Source organism: Juglans regia, chromosome 2, assembly GCF_001411555.2.
Source record: "Juglans regia cultivar Chandler chromosome 2, Walnut 2.0, whole genome shotgun sequence".
Taxonomy (NCBI): Eukaryota; Viridiplantae; Streptophyta; class Magnoliopsida; order Fagales; family Juglandaceae; genus Juglans; species Juglans regia.
The window spans coordinates 25,411,477-25,428,644 of NC_049902.1; positions in this window are offsets into that span (position 1 = coordinate 25,411,477).

Below are 17,168 nucleotides of genomic sequence, written 5' to 3' on the forward strand. Positions count from 1 at the left end.
TCTGAATGCAATATGAAGCTATCCCCAGGTACCACAGACCTTTCCAAGTTGAAGAGAGAATTAGATCAGTTGCTTATCGCTGGAAATTACTCAAAGGCTCCAAGATACACCTGATGTTTCACGTTTTATGCCTTAAGAGGAAATTGGGTTGACAGATTTGTTCTTCCTGATCTTCCTCCCACAAACCCCATGGGAGAGATCCAACTTGAGCTTGAACAAATTTTGGAACGATGAATGAAGAAGTAAGGAGATAGGGCACTAACTAATGTGCTCGTGAAATGGTGTGGATTTCCTAAGGAAGAGAGTAGCTGGGAGATACTATGGAGGCTTCAAGCCCTTTACCCTCATTTTGTGGGCAATATGCTCTGAAGAGAGGGTGTTTGTTAGGGATTTAGCAGAGGAAGTAAAACCTAAGGGGGAGATGAAGAACAGAGGCAAACTGAATTGGAGATAGGGATAGTGCAAAGTGAAGTGAAGTAAAGAACGGTTGAAGAGGAAACGACGTCATATGATTCAATGAAGGGCAACTGAGGAAGTGTGAATAAAACGTACCGTTTAGGCATCTAGTGGAGTCTTTCGTTTAGTACTAAGTGGTGCTACGCAGCGTTTTATTAAGCTGTCATATGTTGTTTTGGGTAAGTGTTGTAATACGCAACGTTTGATATTGAATATACCAAACGATGCGTTCTGGGTCAGTCATTTACTTTCAGTGTTCTGTAGGTCAGTTTATCGTTTCTACGTTGTCTGTTATAGAGGGTGTGCGTCAACCTTAAGGGGAGGAAAATGTATAAAGGAGAATCTCTGGAATTTTTCAAGGTTTCGAATCTGTAAGGCAGTTGGGAATCTCTCCTTTCTCTTCTTCTCCTCCTCCTCTAAGCCAACTTGTGAGTTCTCTTTATTGTCGTGGGTCACCATTCATGGCCAAGGCATGGTCTATGATGGTAAGATTTGGGCATGGGTGTCTTCGACCCAAGACCACGGTTGTTGCCATGGATCTGTAAGTTAGAGACTGTGCACATGGGCCATAAAGATCTACCCACAGATGTTTGAAGATCTGTGCACACTCTTTATAACCCATGACCGCGTCCGTGGCCCATGAGTCTATGCATAGATTGGTCTGCGAAGATCTTCACAAATCTACGCAATTGTTATTTGGTTTTGTTTATATGTTTGGTTTGATCTGTAATTTTGTAAGTTCGTCTTGTTTTTTGTTGGATTTGTGACATTTTCCTGATTTGTTTTTTGTTTGGATTTGTAAGATCTAACTTTGCTTTGTATGATTTTGTTAGACCTTATTTTTAAATGTAGTGTTCGACAGGACCGTTGGATGGTGGTAGCGCCAATCCACTTCCCAACATATGGAATTAGGGGTGGCATTGGGGCCCAAGGGCCCATCTCACCAACTCCGGCCCTCCCCGGTACATGTGGGGATGGTAGTCAGGGCTGAATTTCACCTATTTGGGTGGTGCGAGTAGCACCGTAATGGAGAGTGGATGCTTTTGTAAAATGATAGTAAAAGCCTCCATGCCTATTTCTCTCTCTAATTTTTATGCAAGAAAATAAAAACAAACATAATTGTATTGTTGTTAGGATGCAAATGATTCTTAAGTTACATTTATAAGGGAATAATTAACACTGCAATGTCTAAGTGTTCTCCTATTAATAAAAGGATAAAAAAACTTAATGAAATTGATGAAACTAATGAGGAAGGCCTCCATGATAATCATATGAGAAGATGATGATATTATAAAAAGACAATCCGATGATAATGATTATGGTTGATAATGTAATGAAATGGATAGTGATAATTATGAAGATGATGTGATGAGATCATGCTTATATGAAGAGATGATAAGATGATGGTGATATGAAAAGATGAGCTAAGCTGGGCAAAGTGATATAGGTGACCCGATACCATGGCCTACTATGCGGTCAAGAGTAGGGTTGTTAGGGGGCCTGCATTTGACCCGCCCGACCCTAAATATCTTTGTATATATATAAATAAATATAGTATCATATACATATATAATATATATATATATGTAAATATATAAAAATATATATAATATATAATATAAATCATAGTATCATATATATTAATAAAGCAAATATGTTTAGCTCATTATGAAAGTTGGGCCCAAAATTTAAATACATATATGTTTAAATATATAATAATATAAATCATAATATCATCATATATACTAAAAACAATATCACAACTATAAAAACCATTTTCTCTCTCTCTTCTCATTTCTATCATTCCCAGCTGCCATCCTCCCTTCATTTTCTTCTATTCTCTCCATCTTCAGTCTGCCCAACCTTCCAAGCTTTCCACACCTCAGTTGCCACCATCCTCTCTTCTCTCTCATTTCTCATCTCCTATTCTCCTCCTCCTCTAAGTCGACTTCTTAGTTCTCTCCGTTGTCGAAAGTCTCTACGACCCAAGACCTTTGCTGTTGCTTTGGATTTGTGAGTTAAAGACCAACAACTACGATCATGGGTGACAGGTCTACAAGTTTAATGTCCAATTGATGCAACCAAGGGCCATAAAGATCTACTATTGATCTCTTTATGACCCAAGTCAGTGTCCGTGGTCTATGGGTCTGTGCGGAGATGGTATGAGCTATTCACAGGTCAGTGAAATTATTATTTGATTTTGTTTGTTTGTTTAGTTTGATATGTTACTTTGTTTTAGGCTTTGTTTTCATTTATAAAATCTATAACTTTTCTTTGTACAATTTGTTAGACTTTTTTTTTTTATGTAAAAAACATTGGGTTGGACAGGGTGGTGGGATGGTGGTGGCGCCAATATGCCACCCGGTAAACCACCGGTATAAGGTTTTCATAATTTGTTAAGAATGTAAGTGCTTACAATGCAAAAAGTGAGAATGCAAGTATTTAGCCTCTCATATGCACAAGAATGTAAAAGGCAACATTGCCCATATATACTTGTGGCTTGCTAACCACTAATAATTATAATAATAAAGAAAGTGAATAACAATACAAATATTTTACAATACTTATTTTAATTTTTTAAAAATAGATCTATTAGATTGAAGCAATAAATAGTAAATCGAACCTGTAATTTTATAACTTCGAGATAACTTCATCTCACAACCTGTTAGGCTGTCATCACAAAATCTTTTGCAAACACACATTAAGAATAAATTAACAAAATAATAATATACAACACCAACAACAAAAAAGATCATTTGTGCATTAATCCAGCTTCCTTCTAAATACTCAAGTTTTTTTTATAGGCGCATTATAATGATAATGATGAAACTAAAGAGGATGGTCTCGATAATAATGATATGAGATGATAATGATTATGGATAATGACGGAATGAGATTGATCATGATGGTTATGAAGATGGGGATGTGATCAGATCATGATAATATGAAAAGATGATGAGATGAGAAATGATGAGTAAAGTTCAGCAAACTGGTAGGGATGACACGACACCTTGACCAAGTAGGGCCTTGAGTCGACTCAGATGAAAGTTGGGCCCTAAATATAAATAAATATATATATGTAAATTTATAATAATAATAATAATAATAATATAAATCATAGTATCATCATATATACTAAAAAACGATATCCTAACTATAGAAACCATTTTCCCTCTCTCTTCTCATTTCTATCCTTTCGAGGTGCCATCCTACCTTCATTTTCTCCTTTTCTCCCCCATCTTCACTTTCCCCTACCTTCCAAGCTTTCCACACCTTAGTTGCCACCATCCTTTTTTCTCTCTCCTTTCCCATCTCCTATTATCCTCCTCCTCTAAGTCGACTTCTTACTTCTCTCTGTTATCGTGGGTCTTTACGACCCAAGACATTTGCTGTTGTTTTGCATTTGTAAGTTAGAGACCAGAAACCGCAATATGGGTGACGGGTCTACAAGTTTAATGTCCAATAGATGTGACCATGGGCCATAAAGATCTACCGCATATCTCTTTATGAACCAAGTCGGCGTCCATGGCCTGCAGGTCTGTGCTATTCACATATCATTGTGATTATTACTTGATTTTGTTTGTTTATTTAGTTTGATCAGTAATTTTGTATGTTTGTTTTGGCTTTTCTTGGATTTGCGATATTTTTAAGATCTGTAAGTTTGTTTAGCTTGATCTGTTACATTGTTTTAGCTTTTGTTTGCATTTTATAAAATCTATAACTTTACATTGTGTGATTTGTTAGATTTTTCTTTCTTATTCTCCTTCTTCTTCTTCTTCTTCTTCTTCTTTTCTTTTCCATTTTTTTTTTTTTTTTTTGTAAAAAATGTTGTGTTGGGAAGGGTGGTCAGACGGTGATATATACTTGTGGTTAGTAGGGTAAACCACAATAATTATAATAATAGAGAATGGGAGAATAACAATACAAATATTTTACAACACTTATTTTATTTTTTAAAAAATAGATCTAGTAGATCGAACTGGTAATTTTATAACAACTTCGACATAACTTCATCTTACAACCTGTCATTACAAAATCTATTGCAACCACACATTAAGAATAAATTAACAAATACAATAATATAAAACACCAACAACAAAAAATTTCACTGACTATATCGAGATAGATTATGATGGTTATGAAGATGGGAGTGGGATGAGATCATAATGATATAAAAGGATGATGAGATGATAAATGATGAGCTAATCCGAGCAAACCAATAGGTATGACAAGACACCTTGACCGATGGAGAGTAGTGCCATGGGTCGGCTTGGGTGAAAGTCGGGACCTAAATATAAATAAATAAATATATGTAAATATATAATAAAAATAACAGTAATATAAATCATAGTATCATCATATATACCAAAAAATGATATGCTAACTATAAAAACCATTTTCACTCCCTCGTCAACACAAAATCTTTTGCGACCACACAATAAAAATAAATTATTAAAAACAATAAAATAAAACACCAACAACAAAAAATTTCACTGACAATATCGAGATAGATCATGATGGTTATGAAGATGAGGATGTGACAAGATCACGATGATATGAAAAGATGATGAGATGATAAATTATGAGATAACCCGAGCAAACCAGTAGGTATGACACGACACCTTGATCAATGGAGAGTAGGGCCATGGGTCGGCTCGGGTGAAAGTCGGGACCTGAATATAAATAAATATATATATATATATATATATATATATATACGTAAATATATAATAATAATAACAACAATATAAATCACAGTATCATCATATGTACTAAAAAACGATATCCTAACTATAAAAACCATTTTCACTCCCTCGTCACATTTATATCATTACGAGCCGCCATCCTCCCTTCATTTTCTCCTTTTCTCCCGTGTCTTTAGTTTCCCCGACCTTCCAAGCTTTCCATGCCTCAGTTGCCATGGTCCTCTCTTCTCTCTCCTTTCTCATCTCCTATTCTCCTCCTCCTCTAAGTCGGCTTCTCAATTCTCTCCATTGTCATGGGTCTCTACGACCTAAGACCTTTGTTGTTGCTTTGGATCTGTAAGTTAGAGACCAACAACGGCGATCATGGGTGACAGGACTACAAGTTTAATGTCCAATTGATGCAACCAAGGGCCATAAATTTGTTACTTTGTTTTAGCTTTCTACTGCATTTCTAAAATCTATAACTTTACTTTGTGTGATTTGTTGGACATTTGTTTTTTGTAAAAAATGTTGGGATGGAAAAGGTGGTTGGACGGTGGTGGCGCCAATCCGCCGTCGGTAAACCACCAGTATCAAGTTTTCATACTTTGTTATGAAAGTGAGTGCTTCAATTGCAAAAAGTTAGATATTTAGCCTCTCAACAGTACAAGAATGTGAAAGGCAACATTGCCCATATACTTGTGGATAGCAGGATAAACCACTAATAAATATAATAACAGAGAAAGTGAATAACAATACAAATATTTTACAATACTTATTTTAATTTTTTTAAAATAGATCTATAAGATTGAAGCACTAAATAGTCGATCGAACCTGTAATTTTATACCCACTTTGAGATAACTTCATCTCACAACCTGTCATCACAAAATCTTTTGTAGCCACACAATAAGAATAGATTAACAAAAACAATAATATAAAACAAAAAGAACAAAAAATTTCACTGACAATATCGAGATAAATCATGATGGTTATGAAGATGGGGATGTGATGAGATCATGATGATATGAAAAGATGATGAGATGCAAAATGATGAGCTAACCTAAGCAAACCAATAGGTATGACATGACACCTTGACCGATGGAGAGTAGGGCCATGTGTTGGCTCAGGTGAAAGTCGGGACCTAAATATAAATAAATATATGTAAATATATAATAAAAATATAAATATAAATCATAGTATCATTATAAATACTAAAAAACAATATCCTAACTATAAAAACCATTTTCACTCCCTCAACTCATTTCTATCCTTCCGAGCCGCCATCCTCCCTTCATTTTCTCCCCTATCTTCACTTTCCCCCTCCTTCCAAGCTTTACACACCTCAATTGACACCGTCCTCGCTTCTCTCTACTTTCTCATCTCCTATTCTCCTCCTCCATTAAGTCGGCTTCATTGTTCTCGCCAATGTCGTCGGTCTCTACGACCCAAACCTTTGATGTTGCTTTGAATGTGTAAGTTAGAGACCAACAACTACGATCATGGGTGACGGGTCTACAAGTTTAATATCCAATAGACGAGACCATGGGCCATAAAGATCTACCGCTCATCTCTTTTTGACCTAGGTCCGCATCCGTGGCCCGTTGGTCTATGCAGAGATGGTCTGTGCTATTCACAGATCGGTGTGATTATTACTTGATTTTATTTGTTGTCTAGTTTGATCAGTAATTTTGTATATTTATTTTGGCTTTTGTTGGATTTGTGACATTTTTTTTATCTGTAAGTTTGTTTAGTTTGATCTGTTACTTTGTTTTAGCTTTTTCTTGCATATATAAAATCAATAACTTTACTTTGTGTGATTTGTTGAAAATTTATTTATTTTTTTGTAAAAAATGTTGGGTTGGACAAGATGGTCAGACTATGGAGGCGCCAATCTGCCGTCTGTAAACCACCAGTACAAGGTTTTCATACTTTGTTAAGAAAATGAGTGCTTCCATTGCAAAAAGCTAGATATTTAGCCTCTCATCTACACAAGAATGTAAAAGGCAAGATTGCCCATATATACTTGTGGATAGCCAGATAAGCAACTAATAATTAAAATAATAGAGAAAGTGAATAACAATATAAATCTTTTCCAATACATATTTTAATTTTTTAAAAATAGATCTATAAGATTGAAGCACTAAATAGTAGATCGAACATGTAATTTTATAACGACTTCGACATAACTTCCTCTCACAACCTGTCATCACAAAATCTTTTGCAACCACACAATAAAAATAAATTAACAAAAACAATAATAAAAAACAACACCACTAACAAAAAATTTCACTAGCAATAACGAGATAGATCATGATGGTTATGAAGATGGGGATGTGAAGAGATCATGATGATATGAAAAGATGATGAGATGATAAATGATGAGCTAACCCGAGCAAACTAGTAGGTATGACACGACACGTTGACTGATGGAGACTAAGGCCACGGGTCAGCTTGGGTGAATGTTGGGACCCAAATAAATATACATGTAAATATATAATAATAATAATAACAACAATATAAATCATAGTATCATCATATATACTAAAAAACGATATCCTAACTATAAAAACCATTTTCACTTCCTCATTTCATTTCTATCCTTCCTTGCTGCCATGATCCCCTCATTTTCTCCTTTTCTCCCCAATCTTCACTTTCCCCTACCTTCCAAGCTTTCCACTCCTCAGTTGCCACCATCCTCTATTCTCTCTCCTTTCTCCTTTCTCATCTCCTATTCTCCTGCTCCTCTAAGTCGGCTTCCTAGTTCTTTCCATTGTCGTGGGTCTCTAAGACCCAAGACCTTTGTTGTCGCTTTGGATCTGTAAGTTAGAGACCAACAACTACGATCATGGGTCACGGGTCTACAAGTTTAATGTCCAATAGATTCGACCATGGGCCATAAAGATCTGCCACTCATCTCTTTTTGATCCAGGCTCGCATCCGTAGCCCGTGGGTCTATGCAGAGATGGTCTGTGTTATTCACAGATTGGTGCGATTATTACTTTATTTTGTTTGTTGTCGAATTTGATCAGTAATTTTGTATGTTTGTTTTGGCATTTATTGGATTTGTGACATTCTTTTTTATCTCTAAGTTTGTTTAGTTAGATCTGTTACTTTGCTTTAGCTTTTTACTGCATTTCTAAAATCTATAACTTTACTTTGTGTGATTTGTTGGACATTTTTTTTTCTGTAAAAAAGGTTGGGTTGGACAAGGTGGTCGGACGGTGGGGGCGCCAATCCACAGTCGGTAAACCGCCAGTATAAGCTTTTCATAGTATCATCATATAGACTCTCATTTGCACAAGAATGTAAAATGCAACATTGCTCGTATATACTTGTGGATAGCAGAATAAACAACTAATAATTATAATAACAGAGCAAGTGAATAACAATACAAATATTTTACAATACTTGTTTTTGTTTTTTTAAAATAGATCTATAAGATTGAAGCACTAAATAGTAGATCGAACCTGTAACTTTATAACGACTTCGAGATAACTTCATCTCACAACCTATCATCACAAAATCTTTTGCAACCACACATTAAGAATAAATTAGCAAAACAAATAATATAAAACACCAACAACAAAAAATTTCACTAATAATATTGAGATAGATCATGTGTAACGCCCCCTTCCCGTAGGCTAGGTGTGTCACGTATTTTTCATGAAAATAAACCCAGCAAGAGATTCTCTAATTTCATAATTGAAAAATAAACTAAAGTAATTTATTATGAAATAAAAGGTCTAATAAAATTGTCTTCCAAAAATATTAAATGAATAAACTGAATAAATTCATGTCATAAAAGACATGTTTTATTTTAGAAAGTCTGAACTCAAAATAAAATGCTCCTTCTACTCCTGGCCTGCCTGCTCGTAATCATCATATTCACCTGGGTGGTTAAAAACATGAAAATAAAGTAAAATGAGTCGATGACTCAGTAAGAAATCTATCACAACGAAAACGTAATAAACATAAGATTTTCATAAAAACTTTCAAGCTGAGCTTAAAATTCATGACTATTCATGCTGATGCTTATGCTATGTATGACCGGTTTATCTGAACTAACTGACTGATTTATCTAACTGGCCAACACACTTAACCCTGTGTTCAAGGTTGTGCACCGGCCCCACATCCCGCTGCAGCAAGGGGAACCGCTGATAGTATTCTAGCATACTATGGTGGACCACGGCTGAGTTCGTAGCTTGCACACTACCCTGAACTGAACTGCATTGGTACCATGCATCTGAATGTTCATCTTATTAACTGATCTGAACTTATCTTACACTTGAAATTAAGATGGCTTACGTGTCTTATACACATGAGATGCATGACATATTACAAACATAAATCATAATTTTTGAATTTTAAACATGATGCGGAATGACATGATCGTATGCTATGCTGGATGACATGCTTGCACATGAACGGTTCATAAATAATGGTTGTTAATGAACTGGCTTGAATAATACATACATATAAGCTAACTGTGATGACCTAATTTATGATCAAATTTACTTACCTCGATGCGATTCTTCTTGAATAATACTTCGTAACTTGAGACCTATATACAATAAATAACTATCACTAAATTGTTTGGAAATACATAAATAAATACTAATATCCTACTTAACTAAATTTGGAATTCTAAAAGATAGTCAAACAAATATTTTGTTTAACACTAAAATCAATAAATCCTACTATTTAGATTACTTAAAATACTAATTTATAATTTAGTAGAAATACTCGAGCTATTTTAAATAATTCACAAAACTTAAATTCTTAAACTAAGTTTCATTTCTCAACATAATTATTAAATCTTATAAGAAACTTAATAAATTCCATTAAATTCTTAACATAGAATTATTAAAATCTTACAAAATTGACAAAGGAAATATTAACTAAAATATTAGACTTAAAATTATACTTTAAAACATATTTCCAATTCTTTAAACACTTACTTATAAAATAAGTCTATGACTAATATGTTTATTTAAGTAAAATTCATCTTTAAAAATTATCGAGTCCAACATCAGAGTGCAGCTCATAAAACTACTAAACTTTAGGATAAAATTATCACAAAGGTAAAGCCCATGTAATAACACAACTCAAGCCCATTTCACAAAACTTTTTGTCAACTAAAAACATGTGTTTAAAACTTTAAGGGCTGAAATGGGAATTTCACCTAATCAAGGCTTCTAGAGATTTCATTGAAGGGCAGTTTTGTAAGTTCAATGAAAACAAACGTGCAAAGCTTTAATGAAAAGCAAATATCTGATAACCCAGAAATGAGAATTTTCATTGTAGAAGAGAAGTATTACGCGACAGGGAGAAACCAACTCACCGTGAGAGGAAAATTGATGCAACAGATCTGTGAATATCAACGACGGTGAAGCTGAAAAATGGACTCTGAATAATGTGGAGTTCAGAAAGAGAGAGGAATTATTCTTCGTAATACTAACTGAAAATCAAAAGAATATAGAGAGAGAGAGGGGTTTCTGCAATAAGAGGAACTCACCAAGAGAGGGTTGAGGGCGATAGCAGCGCTGGGTGATTGGGATGGAAGCTACGGTGATTGTTGGACAGAGAAGAAACTTAAGCATAAGTGAGTTTCTTCGTATTTTCATGTGTTTAAAACATATATTCTTTGTGGGATTTTAAAGACGATGGGTAGGATTTTTCTGATGAGAGTTGGTCTCCTATTAGGACTCGGATTTACCAAAAATAGGGATGAGGATGAGGTTAGGATTTCAAATTTGAAACAATAAGGATGAAGTTTACGGGTTTGGAGATTTAAAGTGAGTAACAGATGCTAATATCGAGATGAGGTTCGGTGGGCTAGAGGGAAAAATAAAACTTTAAATTTCAAACAAAACTCTAGTAAATGTAATCTGATATGCTTTAGAAATCCTTATTAAAACGAAATTCTAACAAATCTTAAATAACAACTATAATAGAAAATATAAAGATAAAGTAAATATAAATACTAATAAAACTATAATCATAATAATATAAATTCTAAAATAAAAAATTACTAGGAAAAATTACTTATATACCCTAAAACCAAAACTGGTATGTTACATCATGATGGTTACGAAGATGCGGATGTGATCAGATCATGAAGATATGAAAAGATGATGAGATGAAATACGATAACCTAACCCGAGTAAACCAATAGGTATGGCACGACAAGTTGACCGATGGAGAGTAAGGCCATGGGTCGGCACGGGTGAACGTCGGGACCTAAATATAAATATATATATATATATATAAATATATAATAACAATAATAACAATATAATACATAGTATCATCATATATACTAAAACACGATACCCTAACTATAAAAACCATTTTCACTCCCTCGTCTCATCTCAATCCTTCTGAGCCGCCATCCTCCCATCATTTTCTCCTTTCTACCCTATCTTCATTATCCCCTACCATACGAGCTTTTTGCACTTCAGTTGTTACCGTCCACTGTTCTCTCTCCTCTCAATTCTCCTATTTTCCTCCTCCATTAAGTCGGCTTCTTCGTTCTTTCCGTTGTCCTGGGTCTCCACAACCCAAGACCTTTTGCTGCGGCTTTGGATCTGTAAGTTAGAGACCAACTATAGCGATCATGGGTGACGACTCTGCAAGTTTAATGTCCAATAGATGCGACAATGGGCCATAAAGATCTACCGCTCATCTCTTTTTGAACCAAGTTCGCATCTGTGGCCTATGGGTCTAGGCAGAGACGGTCTGTCCCATTCACAGATCGGTGCAATTATTATTTGATTTTGTTTGTTGTCTAGTTTGCTCAGTAATTTTGTATGTTTGATTTGGCTTTTATAGGATTTGTGACATTTTTTTCGATAAGTAAGTTTGTTTAGTTTGATCTGTTACTTTGCTTTAGCTTTTGTTTGCATTTCTTAAATCTATAAGTTTATTTTGTGTGATTTGTTGGACATTTTTTTTTTTTTGTAATAATTGTAGGGTTGGACAAGGTGGTCGGACGGTGGTGGCGCCAATCCACCGTCGGTAAACCACCAGTATAAGGTTTTCATACTTTGTTACGAAAGTGACTGCTTCCATTGCAAAACGTGAGATATTTAGCTCTCATCTGCACAAGAATGTAAAACGCAACATTGCCCATATATACTTGTGGATAGCAGGAGAAACCATTAATAATTATAATAATAGAGAAAGTGAATAACAATACAAATATTTTACAATACTTATTTTAATTTTTTAAAAATAGATCTATAAGATTAAACCAGTAAATAGTAGATGGAACCTGTAACTTTATAACGACTTCGAGAAAACATCATCTCACAACTTGTCATCACAAAATCTTTTGCAACCATACAATATGAATAAATTAACAAAAACAATAATATAAAACACCAATGACAAAAAATTTCACTAATAATACTGAGATAGATCATGATGGTTACGAAGATGGGGGTGTGATCAGATCATGATGAGATGAAAAGATGATGAGATGAATAATGATGAGCTAACCTGAGCATACAAGTAGGTATGACACGACACCTTGACCGAAGGAGAGTAGGCCCATGTGTTGGCTACCTTGAAAGTCGGGACCAAAATATAAATATATATATATATATGTAAAATTATAATAATAATAAAACAATATAAATCATAGTATCATCATATACACAAAAAAACGATATCCTAACTAAAGAAACCACTTTCACTCCCTCGTCTCATTTCTATCCTTCCGAACCGCCGTCCTCCCTTCATTTTCTCATGTTCTCCGCATTCTTCATTATCCCCAACCTTCCGAGCTTTCCACACATCAGTTGCTACCGTCCGCTCTTCTCTCTCCTTTCTCATCTCCTATTTTCCTCCTCCTCTAAGTTAGCTTCTTCGTTCTTTCCGTTGTCGTGGGTCTCTACGACCCAAGACCTTTTGCTACTGCTTTGGATCTGTAAGTTAGAGACCTACAATTGCGATTATGGGTAACACCTCTGCAAGTTTAATGTCCAATAGATGCGACAATGGGCCCAAAAGATCTACCACTCATCTCTTTTTGACCCAGGTCCTCATCTGTGGCTCTTGGGTCTAGGTAGAGATGGTCTGTGCAATTCACAGATAGTTCGATTAATACTTTTTTTTGTTTGTTGTCTAGTTTGCTCAGTAATTTTGTATGTTTGTTTTGGTTTTTATTGGATTTGTGACATTTTTTTCGATATGTAAGTTTGTTTAGTTTGATCTGTTACTGTGCTTTAGCTTTTGCTTGCAATTCTTAAATCTATAACTTTACCTTGTGTGATTTGTTGGACATTTTTTTTTTTGTTAAAATTGTTGGGTTGGACTACGTGGTAGGATGGTGGTGGCGCCAATACACCGTTGGTAAACCACTAGTCCACCGTCGATAAACCACCAGTATAAGGTTTTTATACTTTGCTATGAAAGTGAGTGCTTCCATTGCAAAAAGTGAGATATTTAGCTCTCATCTACACAAGAATGTAAAACATAGCAGGATAAACCATTAATAATAATAATAATAGAGAAAGTGAATAACAATACAAATATTTTACAATACATATTTTAATTTTTTAAAAATAGATCAATAAGATTGAAGCACTAAATTGTAGATCGAACCTGTAGCTTTATAACGACTTTGAGAAATCTTCACCTCACAACCTGTCATCATAAAATCCTTTGCAAGCACACAATATGAATAAATCAACAAAAACAATAATATAAAAAACCAACAGCAAAAAATTTCACTTATAATACCGAGGTAGATCATGATGGTTACGAAGATGGGGATGTGATCAGATCATGATGATATGCAAAGATGATGAGATGAAAAATGATGATCTAACCCGAGCATACCAGTAGGTATGACACGACGCCTTGACCGATGGAGCGTATGCCCATGTGTTGGCTTGCGTCAAAGTCAGGACCTAAATATAAATAAATATATATATGTAAATTTATAATAACAATAAAAACAATATAAATCATAATATCATCATATATACTAAAAAACGATCTCCTAACTATAAAAACCAATTTCACGCCCTCGTCTCATTTCTATCCTTCCGAGCCGCCGTCCTCCCTTCATTTTGCTCCTGTTCTCGCCAATCTTCACTATCCCCTACCTTCCGAGCTTTCCACACTTTAGTCGCTATCGTCCTCTCCTCTCTCTTCTCTCTCCTTTCTCATCTCCTATTTTCCACCTCCTCTAAGTTGGCTTCCTCGTTCTTTCCGTTGTCATGGGTCTCTACGACTCAAGACCTTTAGCTGCTGCTTTGGATCTGTAAGTTAAAGACCAACAATTGCGATCATGGGTGACAGATCAGCAAGTTTAATGTCCAATAGATGCGACCATGGGCCTTAAAGATCTACCGCTCATCTCTTCTTGACCCAGGTTCACATCTCTGCCCGTGGGTCTAGACAAAGATGGTCCGTGCAATTCACAAATGGTGCGATTATTACTTGATTTTGTTTGTTGTCTAGTTTGCTCAGTAATTTTGTATGTTTGTTTTGACTTTTATTGGATTTGTGACTTTTTTTTCAATATGTAAGTTTGTTTACTTTGATCTGTTTGTTTGTTGACTTTTTGTTTGATGAGCTAACCCGAGCAGACCAGTAGGTTTGACACAATGCCTTGACCGATGGAGAGTAGGCCCATGTGTTGGTTTGCGTCAAAGTCGGGACCTAAATATAAATATATATATATATATATGTAAATTTATAATAATAATAAAAACAATATAAATCATAGTATCATCATATATACTAAAAAACGATATCCCAACTATAAAAACCAATTTCACTCCCTCGTCATATTTCGATCCTTCCGAGCCGCCGCCCTCCATTCATTTTCTCCTATTCTCCCCAATCTTCACTATCCCCTACCTTCCGAGCTTTCCACACATCAGTTGCTATCGTCCTCTCCTCTCTTTTCTCTCTCCTCTCTCATCCCCTAATATCGACCTCCACTAAGTTAGCTTCTTCGTTCTTTCCGTTGTCATGGGTCTCTACGACCCAAGACCTTTAGCTACTGCTTTGCATCTATAAGTTAGCGACCAACAATTGCGATCATGGGTGACGGCATCGAAAGTTTAATGTTCAATAGATGCGACCATGGGCCTTAAACATCTACCGCTCATCTCTTCTTGACCCAAGTACGCATCTCTGGCCCGTGGGTCTAGACAAAGATGGTCCGTGCAATTTACAGATGGTGTGATTATTACTTGATTTTGTTTGTTGTCTAGTTTGGTCAATAATTTTGTATGTATGTTTTGGCTTTTATTGGATTTGTGACATTTTTTTCGATATGTAAGTTTGTTTAGTTTGATCTGTTACTCTGCTTTAGCTTTTGTTTGCATTTCTTAAATCTATAAATTTACCTTGTGTGAATTGTTGCATATTTTTTTTTTTTTGGCAAAAATTGTTGGGTTGGACAAGGTGGTCGGATGGTGGTGGCAACAATCCACCGTCGGTAAACCACTAGTCCACTGTCGATAAACCACCAGTATAAGGTTTTCATACTTTGTTACGAAAGTGAGTGCTTCCATTGCAAAAAGTGAGATATTTAGCTCTCATCTACACAAGAATGTAAAACATAGCAGGATAAACCATTAATAATTATAATAATAGAGAAAGTGAATAACAATACAAATATTTTACAATATATATTTTAATTTTTTAAAAACAGATCTATAAGATTGAAGCACTAAATTGTAGATTGAACCTGTAACCTTATAATGACTTCGAGAAATCTTCATCTCACAACCTGTCATCTCAAAATCTTTTGCAACCACACAATATGAATAAATTAACAAAAACAAGAATATAAAACGACAACAAAAAATTTCACTAATCATACCGAGATAGATCATGACGGTTACGAAGATGGGGATGTGATCAGATCATGATGATATGAAAAGATGTTTAGATGAAAAATGAGGAGCTAACCTGAGCATATCAGTAGGTATGACATGACACCTTGACCGATGGAGAGTAGGCCCATGTGTTGGCTCGATTGAAAGTCGGGACCTAAATGTAAATAAATATATATGTAAAATTATAATAATAATATAAATAATATAAATCGTAGTATAATCATATATACTAAAAAACGATATCCAAACTATAAAAACCATTTTCACTCTCTCGTCTCATTTCTATCCTTCCGAGCCGCCGTCCTCCCTTCATTTTCTCCTGTTCTCCCCGATCCTTACTATCCCCAACCTTCCGAGCTTTCCACACTTCAGTTGCTACTGTCATCTCTTCTCTCTCCTTTCTCATCTCCTATTTTCCATCTCCTCAAAGTTAGCTTCTTCGTTCTTTCCGTTGTCGTGGGTCTCTAAAACCCAAGACCTTTTGCTGCTACTTTGGATCTGTAAGTTAGAGACCAATGATTGCGATCATGGGTGACGGCTCTGCAAGTTTAATGTCCAATAGATGCGACGATGCGCCATAAAGATCTACCGCTCATCACTTTTTGACCCAGGTCCATCTATGCCCATGGGTCTAGGCAGAGATGGTCTGTGCAATTAACAGTTGGTGCGATTATTACTTGATTTTGTTTGTTGTCTAGTTTGCTCAGTAGTTTTATATGTTTGTTTTGGCATTTATTTGATTTGTGACATTTTTTTCAATTTGTAAGTTTGTTTTTTTTTATCTGTTACTTTGGTTTAGCTTTTGTTTGCATTTCTTAAATCTATAACTTTACCTTGTGTGATTTGCTAGATACTTTTTTTTTTTTTGTAAAAATTGTTGGGTTGGACAAAGTGGTCGGACGGTGGTGGCGCCAATCCACCGTCAATAAATCACTAGTCCACCGTCGATAAACCACCAGTATAAGGTTTTCATACGATGTTACAAAAGTGAGTGCTTCCATTGCAAAAAGTGAGATATTTAGCTCTCATCTACACAAGAATGTAAAACATAGCAGGATAAACTATTAATAATTATAATAATAGAGAAAGTGAATAACAATACAAATATTTTACAATACATATTTTAATTTTTTTAAAATAGATCTATAAGATTGAAGCACTAAA